The following is a 12616-nucleotide window of genomic DNA, read 5'->3' on the forward strand; positions in this document are numbered from 1 at the left end:
GAGTTATTTTTCCCACTGCCTCAGACTGAGGTGGTGACATGTCAGTGGTATTCACAGATTGAAAATAGGATTGCAACAATCCAGGTAAAAAATGAGAACATAGGACATAGAAAACATAGAACGCAGACCAAGCACAGCACAAGAAGCTGTTTTTATGTCTGGCTGTGGCCGCTTTGACAGTCCTGAGTCACCTTCCGGAGGGAAGTGCTTCAAAGAGTTTGTGGCCAGAGTGAGAGGGGTCAGAGATGATCTTACCCACTCGCTTCCTGGCTCTTGCAGTGTACAGTGTGTCGATGGGGGGAAGGTTGCCGCCAGCATGACAAATGCGTTCTTCACCACTCTGTCTATCTGTGATACCAATTTCAGGGAACTAGGTAACTAAGAAATGTAGGAAATAGATGCAGGAGGAGGCCATTCGGCCCTTTCTAGCCAGCACTGCCATTCATTGTGATCATGGCTGATCACCCACAATCAGTAACCCGTGCCTGCCTTCTCCCCACACCCCTTGATTCCGCTAGCCCCAAGAGCTCTATCTAACTCTATTTTAAATTCATCCAGTGAATTGGTCTCCACTGCCTTTTGTGGCAGAGAATTCCACAAATTCACAACTCTCTGGGTGACAACGTTTTTTTCTCATCTCAGTTTTAAATGGTCTCCCCTTTATTCTTAGACTATGGCCCCTGGTTCTGGACTCTCCCCACATTGGAATAATTTTTTCTGCATCTAGCTTGTCCAGTCCTTTTATAATTTTATATGTTTCTATAAGATCCCCTCACATCCTTCTAAATTCAAGTGAATACGAGCCCAGTCTTTTCAAATTTTCCTCATATGACAGTCCCGCCATTCTGCGAATTAACCTCGTGAACCTACGCTGCACTCCCTCAATAGCAAGGATGTCCTTCCTCACATTAGGAGACCAAAACTGCACACAATTCTCCAGATGTGGTCTCACCAGGGCCCTGTACAACTGCAGAAGGACCTCTTCACTAATATACTCAAATCCTCTCGTTATGAAAGCCAACATGCCATTAGCTTTCTCCACGGCCTGCTGTACCTGCATGCTTTACTCAGTTCACCAACACTCCCCGGCAACCTATGTTCACTATGAAAGCCCTATCCTAGTTTGTCTTCCTAAAATGCAATACCTTACACTTATCTGAATTGAACATCAACTGCTAACCTTCGACACATTTATCTAAATGAGCAAGATCCACTGTTGCTGACCTTCTTCACTGTCTACAATATCAAAGTTCTATCTCACACACTAGAGACAATTCACAGAAGCCAATTAACCCACAAACCTGCATGTCTTTGGAGTGTGGCAGGAAACCGAAGCATCCGGAGAAAACCCATGCGGTTACAGGGAGAACGTGCAAACTCCTCACGGACAGCACCTGTAGTCAGGATTTAACCCAGGTCTCTACCACTGTAAGACAGCAACTCCACCGCTGTGCCACCGTACCATCATAGACTCAACGAGCTGGATGACTTCTTTCTGTACTGCATTAGTTCTACCATTCTACAATGGAGAAGTTAAAACTGTGGTATGTCGCCAGGTGACGTGGGTTGTAGCCGGTGCTGACTTCGTTTTTTTTGTTGTTAAAGTAATGATTCTATTTTAAATTTTATGTCGAAGGCGGGTCCAGTCGCCGGTTTTTCAGAACCAGCTACGACCATGACAGTCGCCGGCAGTCGCCTAAAATAACCTAGGTGGGACAGAAACTTAACTGTTTCTTAAATGTTGGGATAGTCCCTGCCTCAACCACCCCCTCTGGCAGCTTGTTCCATACATCCACCACCCTTTGTGTGAAAAAGTTACCCCTCGGATTCCTATTAAATGTTTTCCTTTTCACCTAAACCTCTGTCCTCTAGTCCTCGAATCACCTACTCTGGGCAAGAGACTATGCATCTACCCGATCTATTCCTCTCATGATTTTGTACACCACTTTAAGATCACCCCTTATCCTCCTGCATTCCAAGGAATGGAGTCCAAGCCTGCACAATCTCTCCCTATAGCTCAGACCTTCTAGTCCTGGCAACATCCTTGTAAATCTTCTCTGTATCCTTTCCAGCTTGACAACATCTTTCCTTAAACATGGTGCCCAGAATGAACAGAAAACTATAAATGTGACTTCACCAACATCTTATACAACTGCAACAAGACCTCCCTGCTTCCTGCCACTTCTCATAGCTGCCCATCCACTCCAGGCACCTACCACTTCCTGTTCATTTTTTGTAGCTTTTAATATATTACTAGACTAAGTGGGACCCGTTGGGTCCCATGTTCACATGGGAGGGCTGGTCCCCCAATGCATTATTCCACCTCTCCACCAATTCCAATATTGGTGGCCAGTTGCGGGGCTTTCTGGAGCGCTAGTATTGTGGGCTGAAGGGACTGGTTTCCAGAGGGCTAGTAAGGACATTGTGGGCCAAATGGATTCATGGGGTGACAGCTCAGTCACTCAAGCCTGATGTGCTGGCAACACACTCACGGCTGATGAGCGAGCAGTTGACTGATGCCTATTCCTTGAAATTCCATTTCCAGCTGGGTGCAAGGCCACCAAATTCAAATGCAGTTTCCTACCATTTCATGCAGGGTGCAAGGCCACCAAATTCAATTGCAGTTTCTTACCACTTCAAGCAGGGTGCAAGGCCACCAAATTCAGGTGCAGTTTCCTACCACTTCAAGCAGGGTGCAAAGCCACCGAATTCAAGTGCAGTTTCCTACCACTTCAAGCAGGGTGCAAGGCCACCGAATTCAAGTGCAGTTTCCTACCACTTCAAGCAGGGTGCAAGGCCACCAAATGCTAGTGCTGTTTAATGCCATTTCAAGCAGGGTGCAAGGCCACCAAATTCAAGTGCAGTTTCATACCACTTCAAGCAGGGTGCAAGACAACCAAATTGAAGTGCAGTTTCATACCATTTCAAGCAAGGTGCAAGGCCACCAAATTCAAATACAATTTCATACCATTTCATGCAGGGTGCAAGGCCACCACATTCAAATGCAGTTTCATACAATTTCAAGCAGGGTGAAACCACCATAAAACCACACAAAACACCACACAAACATCACACTCACAGTTCAGTAGACATTCAGTGTGTTCAGTTGATTCACAGCTCAGATAGAGTCGTGACATCTCCCTCCCCCATCTTGCAGAGACTGAGCCACACCCACACATCCAGGTTTTATAATTCCTCCCCCCTCACACCTGAAGCGGCATGGCTTTCATGGTGTGATTGACAGGAGAGAGATTCTCATCATTTTTTTAAACACTAATAACACTTTTATTTTTCATTAATGGGAAGAATTCTCTGCACCTGATGAATGGAGGGGGACTGAGTAAGATGGCCAAAAATCACAGCCGTAAGTGGTAGCGTTTTATCTAAAATCAATATACAGTGCAAACAGGAAGTTGTGCAGTTACCACCACCAATAACTATTTGCAGTGCAGCATCTCAAAGCAGTTACCATCAACAACAACCATTTGCAGTGGAGCATTTCAAAGCAGTTACCACCACCAATAACCATTTGCAGTGCAGCATTTCAAAGCAGTTACCACCAGCAACAACCATTTGCAGTGCAGCATTTCAAAGCAACCACATTTTCATTTTCAAACCACATTAAGGGCACTCACAGTTGAGTAGACATATGTTCGGTGTTATTCACAGCTCAGAGAGTCGTGACCCTCTCGCTTCCCCCATCTTGCAGAGACTGAGTGAGGCGCAACACTTCTGGGTTTTATAGTCCCTCCCACCTCCCACTAGCAAGGGCAGCAGAGAGAATGTCAACATTTTCAAAACATTAATAACTCTTATTTTTAATCGATGCGAAAAATCCTCTTGTCCTGTGCAGCGGAGGGGAATTCTGAGTAAGATGGCCAAAAATCACAGCTGTAAGTGGCAGCGTTTTTTCAAAAATCATGAAACAGAAAAGCAGGACGTGGTCAAGTTCTTACTTTTAGTAATAAAGATTTTCTGCATCAGTTTTCTTGCTTGTGCGGATCTGTCTGTAACTGGTATGTAATATATAAGTTTTATAATTGTGCCAATTGCTAAGTAATTTCAACGGTTTCATTTGATTGGAATGAATGAACAAATGGCAGGTTATTAAAAGGATAGTAATGGGCGCAGTCCCCTTCCAGATTAATGGTAATCGTTAATGTCTAGACATGGGAGATGTATTCCAGGATGGCAATGGGACAGATGTTTGCATTGCCAAGAGAAAGCTTTTTATAAGTGGCTCCAGCACAATACCTGGCCCTTCAGACACCACAGCCATTAATAGGTTATTCCGTTGCAACATGCATTGACCTGCTTCAGTTTTCAAGACGATACAATCCTTTAGCTCTGGATCAGTAAATGAAGTCTGGTGCAAACAATACACAACAAACAAGTCCTCTAACCAAGCACCGGGACGACCTCTAAAACAAAGGGACTCATCACCTAATTAAAACTGGACTTCCTATTCTGTTCCACATGCTTGCAAGGTATAAAGGCGACACGAGGAACTGCAGATGCTGGAATTTTGCGTGAAGCACAAAGTGCTGGAGTAATTCAGCGGGTCAGGCAGCAAGGAAGGAATCGATAGGCGATGTTTTAGGTTGGGATCTTTCTTTAATCTGAAGGAGGGGCCAACCCAAAAAAGTCAGGTGACCATACTATTGCATGGTGTGGCTTCAAACTGTAGCTTTGCAAAAAGTTTGCTTTTTGCTATCTATTTATACTTCAACCTCAGTCATACTCACTCTTTAATCTCCTATGACACATGGCACAGATTTCTTCAATGTTGAGTTTGATTGATTGATTGAAAGATACAGTATGGAAACAGGCCCTTCGGCCCACTGAGTCCACCAGACCATCGATCACCCTTTAACACTCATTCTATATTATCCCACTTTTGCATTCACTCCCTCTACACTCAGGGCAATTTTACAGAGGCCAATTGACCTAAAAAAACCTGCATGTCTTTTTGATGTCAGAGGAAACCAGAGCACCTGAAGGAACCCCACGTGGTCACAGGGAGAATTTGCAAACTGCACACAGATAGCACCCAATGTCAGGATCGAACTCGCTGTGAGGCAGCAGCTTTACAAGCTACACCACTATACCGTCCTACACTAGGTGACATGGCAATGTATTAATACAATTTTTCATAATGCCAAATTAAATGAACAAAAACTGTAACCTGAGCCATGACATGATAAATTAAATCTCACTTCTTTGATAGTACAATGCTGTGGTACAGCCTTCTCAATCAACCATTAATGGCTACAGTATCTATGAACACTGAAAATTATTAATCACCTCACAATAGTCAACATATTCTACTTGGTTAAGCTTTGGTCTTTTCCAACTGTTATGTCTTTAGTTTATTGTTACATGTGCTGAGGTACAGTGAAAAGCTTTTGTTGTGTGCTAACCAGTCAGTGGTTACTATTGAGCCATCCAGTGTTCAGATATATGATAAAGGGAATAATGTTTAGTGCAAGATAATGTCCAGTGAAGTCCAATTAAAGATAGTCCGAGGGTCTCCAATTAGGTAGATAGTAGCTCATGACTGTTCTCTACTTGGTGGGAGGGTGGTTCTGTTTAGTTTAATTTAACTTTAGTTGAGTTTAATTTAGTTTAACTAAACTAAACCAAAAGATTATCAGCATTTAAATGAGAAATGTGTGTGGTTACGTTACACAATGGCAACAGGCACCATTTACCATGAGAATCATCCATTCATGCAGTTTAACAATCAAGGGGTTCTTTATTTCAATGTAGCTTGTATTTTCTGTTAACTTTGCATGCTGAGATGGAGAAGTGCATCAAAGCCATTGAAGTTACAGGTTAATTTAACTTTTTCTCCTTATTGTGGGTCAAGTTCAAGTTCGTTCAAGTTTACATTTATTGTCACATGCACCAATTGGTACAGTGAAATTTGGGCCTCGGGTAAGCATGGGGTTAATCTTCGCTGCATAATTCAGGTTCCGTTGGATGTTTACCAGAAACCTTGACCTCTCAAGTTATCGTAAGATGAACCAATGACAAAGATGTAAGACATACAAGAGCGCCCTCATTAAACGCTTGAAAATCAATAATGGACTAAATTGAGTTGAGACAAGTGAGGTAAAAATAAACCTTCTCAAGAACATCAAAAAGGAATCGGGCTAAAAATAAAGGCCACTGCTCACAAAACGTCTGCACTCATGAGGTGTATCCTGTAAGATGAGAGTGGAGACAGGGCTCTGGAGAGTTAGCTCCTCGATAACGTTGAAGTGCATTTCTGTAGAATGTATAAACAGTCCGTGCCCAAGATAACTCGATGATTTCAGTGAAGCATTTGTAGTTTTACACATTTTTTCTGGTTGTTTAGCCCACAGTATGAAAACAGCAGCTCAATGAATATAGCATCATAAAGTCATAGTACAGCCTGTACAGCATGGAAACAGGCCCTTCGGCCCACATAGGCCTGTACAGCAATGAAACTGGCCCTTCAGCCCACATAGGCTTGTACAGCATGGAAACAGGCCCCAGCCCAACTTGCCAACATATGTCTCAACTACACTAGTCCCACCGGCCTACTTTCTTCCCATATCCCTCTAAACCTGTCCTATCCATGTACTTGTCTAAAGGTTTCTTAAACATTATGATGGTGCCTGCCTCAACTACCTCCACTGGCAGCTCGTTCCATACACCCACTACCCTTTGGCTATTAAGTAAGGCTTCTGTGACCGTGGCCTTTATTTGGCACATGCTTTTGGCTCAAGATGCTGATTTCAATAATGTGAGACAGCGTGGAGTAGCAATGTTACAACATTTTGAGATTTAAAAAATCAAGTCTGTAATTTATCCCATCAGATAAAGCATAAAAAGATTTTTAATTTGTCACCTAATTCACTTTCATATCTTCAGTATTAAAAAGGTTATGGCCATTTTCATGCTCGGAAATTAGCATCTTGTTCTCTATTGCTTTTCCATTGACTTAACACAAAAGCTGTGATCGAGAACATTTAAAAGCCCATAACTTTATTAAAAATTAAGAGAACTAAAATAAATGTTCAGTTATTATAGATTGAAGCATTCTGAAACAAATATGAAACAATCTTACTTAGATGACTTGAAATTAAAGCATATAATTAGTTAGTTACCTGATTGTAGCTAATTACAAAATTCAATTACTAGATCTAAACATCTATCAATTTCTTAAGAATAGATTAACATTTTTAAATAGCCTAACTGTCCAAATAACATTCACACAAGAATTCACAATATAACATAATTTTTAAATCTCATTGTCATGGATTTATAGGCCAAATGGAAGGAATTTAATATTTAATACCTGTAAATTAATTGCCATTTAAATCAACGCCTGTGGGTTTTTCTGGAACGCGACCATTTGGAACGTTGCGGTTTGCAGTGATTTAGATCCCCATATCTGCATGGAAAACACTGCCCGTTGGTATGGGGACTAAATCACCATTTCGCAACATAAAATGTGAACTAAAGGTATCTTAAGGACCACTTTTATACATAAAAATAAACCGCTTTCTTTTACCTGTCACCTACATGAAATTCGTCCCCGTTGTCGGCGTTGACGGCTTTAGAAGCTGATTTTAAAATTAATCCAGCGCTGAACGAGTCGGACGATTAAAAACAAAATGGACAGAACGCCCGTCGGAACGATTTTTCAACAAAATCTTGCACTCCAACCAAATATAATCCAGGACAAGGTAAGAAAAAAAAACACGTTTTAACCCCGACCCACCTCAAAGGCACCAAATTCGCGCACACGGCCAGTGGTAGAATTGCAGCGCCGCTGAAGGTAAGTATTGTAACATACCTACATGGAGGTGTTTAGTTTAGTTTAGAGATTCAGCGTGGAAACAGCCCACCGAGTCCGCGCCAACCAACGATCACCCTGTACACTAGCTCTTTTCTACACGCTGGGGACAAGTAACCTACAAAGCTGTACGCCCTTAAAATGTGGGAGGAAAGCAGAGCACCCGGAGAAAAACCATGTGGCCACAGGGAGCGCCTGCAAACTCCATACAGACAGCACCCACAGTCATGATTGAACCCGGTTCTCTGGCGCTGTACGGCAGCAACTCTTCCACTGTGCCACTGTGCCGCCCCACTGTGATGAGGCAGAAGACTATAAATTCAAGCTTTTCAAGTGTTGACTTGGATCAAACCCATATCCACTTGTAGTAGAGTTTCAAGAGTCATGTCAAGAATGTTTAATTGACATATGTACTAAAACGGAACAATGAAATTCTTACTTGCAGCAGCATGACAAGTCTGTAAACACAGTACTCAATGGATAACCTATAAATTAAACAAAAAGAATGTTCAATAAAAAATACCCAATATTAATGGATGGTGTGGGTCTCTGATGATGCTGGCTGCCTTTTTGAGGCAGAGTCTCCTATAGACCCCTCCGATGGTGGGGGGGTCAGTACCCATGATGGGTAGTGACCCAAGATCGGTAGTGTTGACCACTTTCGGAAATCTCCTTAAATCTTGGGCAGTCGAGTTGCGGAACCAGGCCGTGATGCGGCCAGTCAAATGCTCTCTACCGTACACCGGTTAAAGTTCAAGAGAATATTTGCCGACATCTTCGACTACTGCCTTAGACTTACAGGAGTCCAGACAATGGCTCAGAGAAGACCAGAGGAGGAGAGGGATGGTCTATGTATTCCTTGCCCACCTGGCTCCCAACTACCCACATCATCCACTGGCCATTCATACTCTGGTCTTCTCCTCCTCTTCAAATCCCTCCAGCAACAATTGGAGAGCGACTACAACATTTAAAATACATTGAGAATCATACAAATGATATAGAGCCATACAGCGTGGAAACAAGCCCTTCAGCCAAACTTGCCCATCATCGGCCAACATGTCCCAGCTACACTAGTTCCATCTGCCTGCGTTTGGCCCAAATCCCTCAAAACCTACCCTATTTATGTAACTGTCTAACTGTTTCTTAAACATTGCAACAGTACCTGCCTCCTCTGGTAGGGTTGCATACACCCACCACCATGTGTGTGAAAAAGATACCTCTCAGATTTATATTAAATCTTTTCCCCTTCACCTTAAATCTATGTCATCTGGTCCTTGATTTCCTTACTCTGGACAGGTACATGGACAGAAAAGGTTTAGAGGCATATAGGAGAAAGGCAGGCAGGTGGGACCAATGGGCAAGTTGGGCTGAAAGGCCTGTTTCCATGCTGTGTGACTCTATTATGTAAATGTTCATGACCTTCTCTGAACTTCCCGTGATCATCCGGCTGTGAGAAATCTCGAAACAATGGGCTGAGGCTGGAAAACAGACTGATAGCAAAATAGCAGTCAAGACATTTCTAAAGATGTGATCTGCCAAGATTTAGTCTTTGATTTAGTTTAGAGATACAGAATGAAAACAGGCCCTTCGGCCTACGGGGTCCACGCTGACCATCAGTCACCCGTTCACACTAGTTCTATGTTATCTCAGCTTTTTGTCCACTCTCTACACACCAGGGGCAATTTTTACAATTAACCTATAAACCTGCACATCTCTGGGATGTGGGAGGAACCTGGAGCACCCAGAGGAATCACGGGGTCATAGGGAGAAGATGCAAAAACTGCACAGAGGTCAGGTTTGAACCTGGGTCTGCAGGGAGGTGAGGCAGCAGCTCCACTAGCTGCGCTACTTTGCCATCCTACTGAACCATACCAACACCCACACTCCCTCCCTCACTCCCCAACTTGTGGATGAGGGCAGTAAGGCAGCACAGTGGTAGAGTTGCTGCCTCATAGCACCAGAGACCCAAGTTCTATCCTGACAACTGGTGCTGTCTGTACAGAGATTATACGTTCTCCCTGTGACCACGTGGGTTTTCTCCGGTTGCTCCAGCTTGTTCCTACACTCCAAAAATGATTAGGTTTGAACGTTATTTGGTTCCTGTAATTTGTAAATTGTCCCTAGTGCTGGTGTACGGGGTGACCACTGGTCAGTACGGACTCGGTGGGCTGAAGGGCCTGTTTCTGTGCTGTAACTCAAAGGTCTAAAGTCGAAATCTCCTCTCCCCATCAGTCCCTGAGTCTCTGGAGAAACATTACCCAGTATTTTGCAGCATTTTCTTCCCTTTTACTCGATAAACTGACTCCCTCTCTGACACATCCACCTCAATAATTCATTGCGACAAAAGGTGCTGCTTTATTTGAAATTAATAAATGATAACTCGTCATAAATCACTTAACTTATGGCGGTATGATCGCACACTGCACCAGTCTTAAATCAAAGTAGTAACAGCCTAGTCGAAGAATCTAGCCATTGTTACAATGTCAGCACCATATTTTAGCAGAGGTTGTCCATTCTAATCCGATTTGTCTGCCACTTCTCCGATCTTTTTACATTACTGCTTAATAAATAGTTATTGAGCTGACTGAAATCATGTTATAACTGCTTCTGGGGCAATACATCAGATACCGTCTAAAAATCCATACGTTTCAGCATGAAACCTAGTCGGACTCTGCAGGCGATAGTGGGTGGGAAGAATGAAAGGTAGATGTTGAGCAGATCATTGGCACATTCTACCGCATCTACCTTCAGTAAGATGATAACACTTAATTCCCCTCCTCATCCCAGTGCTCGCACATGTCTCCCACCGTCCTTGATTAGTGCCATTCACAAAAACCCTTTCTGGCTTAAGTCCTCCCTCCACCACCTCCAGTTTAAATTCCATTTGGAATATTTTGGAAGACCAAGAAACCAAGAACCAAAAAGATTTCAGTAAGAAGGCAGGAGAATGTGGTTAAGACGGAAAGATAGATCAGCCATGATCGATGGGCCGGATGGCCAATTCTGCCCCTGTACCTTATTTACTTTATTTTAGTTTATTATTGTGTCGTATATCGAGATACAGTGGAAAGTTTTTGTTGCGTGCCATCCACTCGAAGAAAAGATAACATATGATTACAATCAAGCCACCCATAATGCACAGATAAAGGATAAAGGGTACAACATTTAGCACAAAATAAAGTCCGATACAAAGTCCAATTGAAGAAAGGTCAAAGGTCTCCCATGAGGTAGATGGGAAGTCAGGACTGCTCTCTAGCTGGTGAGAGGATGGTTCAGTTGCCTGATAAGCAGGGAAGCCACTGTCCCTGAATCTGGTCTTGATCTGTTCTGAATCTTATGATCTTGATCCCCTCCCACCCCACATCATCCATCTATATCTCTGTTTTACATAACACCTTTGTCTCCTTGTCTCCTTTTGTCCTCTTTTGTCATTCCTTTCTCCATTCCATCTCTAGCGTTTGTCCACCCTGCTACCAAAGCAAAGCCCCCCTTCACCTCAATGCTTCACTTGGGATGCATCACAACACGGTTTGGGAACAGCTCCATCCAAAACCGCAGCCCAGACCATCACAAAAACCAGCCTCCCTTCCAGTGACTCCATCTACACCTCACACTGCCTTGGGATCACTAACATAATCAAGGACAAGTCTCACCCCTCTTCTCCCCTCTCCCAACAGGCAAGAGGTATGAAAACGCACACCTCCAGATTCGGGGACAGTTTCTTCCCAGCTATTATTAGGATCCTGAACCATCCTATCACTGACTAAACAGTGGTCCTGAGCTACCATTCACCTCATTGGAGACCCTTGGTCTATCTTTAATCGGACGTTACTGGACTTTATCTTCCACTAAACATCATTTAGTTTATTCTGTATCTGTACACAGTGGATGGCTTGAATGTATTGGTGTATAGTCTTTTCTGGAAAGCTGGACTGAATAACATGCAACAAGAAAGCATTTCACTGTATAATCAGCACGTGACAATAAACTAAACTTAGAAGGAGAAGGAGACAACTTTTAAGAAGCCAGAGATTCACGGCTGTGAAGCTCGGCGGACATTTAACATTACCGGTCGGTTATCCTTAGTTCTGAAAACTACTGCTTACTTTTTATTCCCCAATGAGCCAATGAAATTCACCGGTCAGCACCGGCTACAACCTACAAGAACCTACGAGAACCTTCAAGCTCCTGGCAACCCACTAGGACTTCCTGGCGACCCACCTACGGCACGAGAATTCTCGCTACTCTCCATGCGGCTTAATTCTAGTCGCCGCTAATTTTTCAACATGACTAGTTCCCAGAATTGCGGGATCTCCTCACGACCATTAAGGCGACTCCCCAGCAACTACCCACAAACATGTGGTGACCATGTGGCGACTGCACAGTCTCCTGCAGTCGCCTAAAAAGTCGCCTAAGTTGGACAGGCCCATTAGGTACAAGAGTGTAGGAATGGTAGATTATACTGGGACATTACAAAAGAGTTGCCACATTTCCAGCGACATTTTGTATGATTCAAGTCCAAAGTTGTTACAATTGTAGAATCTTAACTTGGCCATCCAAGCCCGTTGTCCTGGCAACGGCACTGGGTGGGAGTTGCAGGGGTCTGCTTAGCCAAGTGATGTTGTCAGTGTCCTTGTGGGACTGGTGTAGATGGGATATGTTGGTCGGTGTGGGCAAGTAGGGCCAATAAGTCTGTTTCCATGCTGCATGACTCTATGACTCCACTGTTGCTCTGCCGCTCAGTACCGCTGCAGGCTGTGTCCAATCTGTGAGCTCGGCCAGTTGGAG

This window comes from Amblyraja radiata, chromosome 2 (genome assembly GCF_010909765.2).
Source record: "Amblyraja radiata isolate CabotCenter1 chromosome 2, sAmbRad1.1.pri, whole genome shotgun sequence".
Lineage (NCBI taxonomy): Eukaryota > Metazoa > Chordata > Chondrichthyes > Rajiformes > Rajidae > Amblyraja > Amblyraja radiata.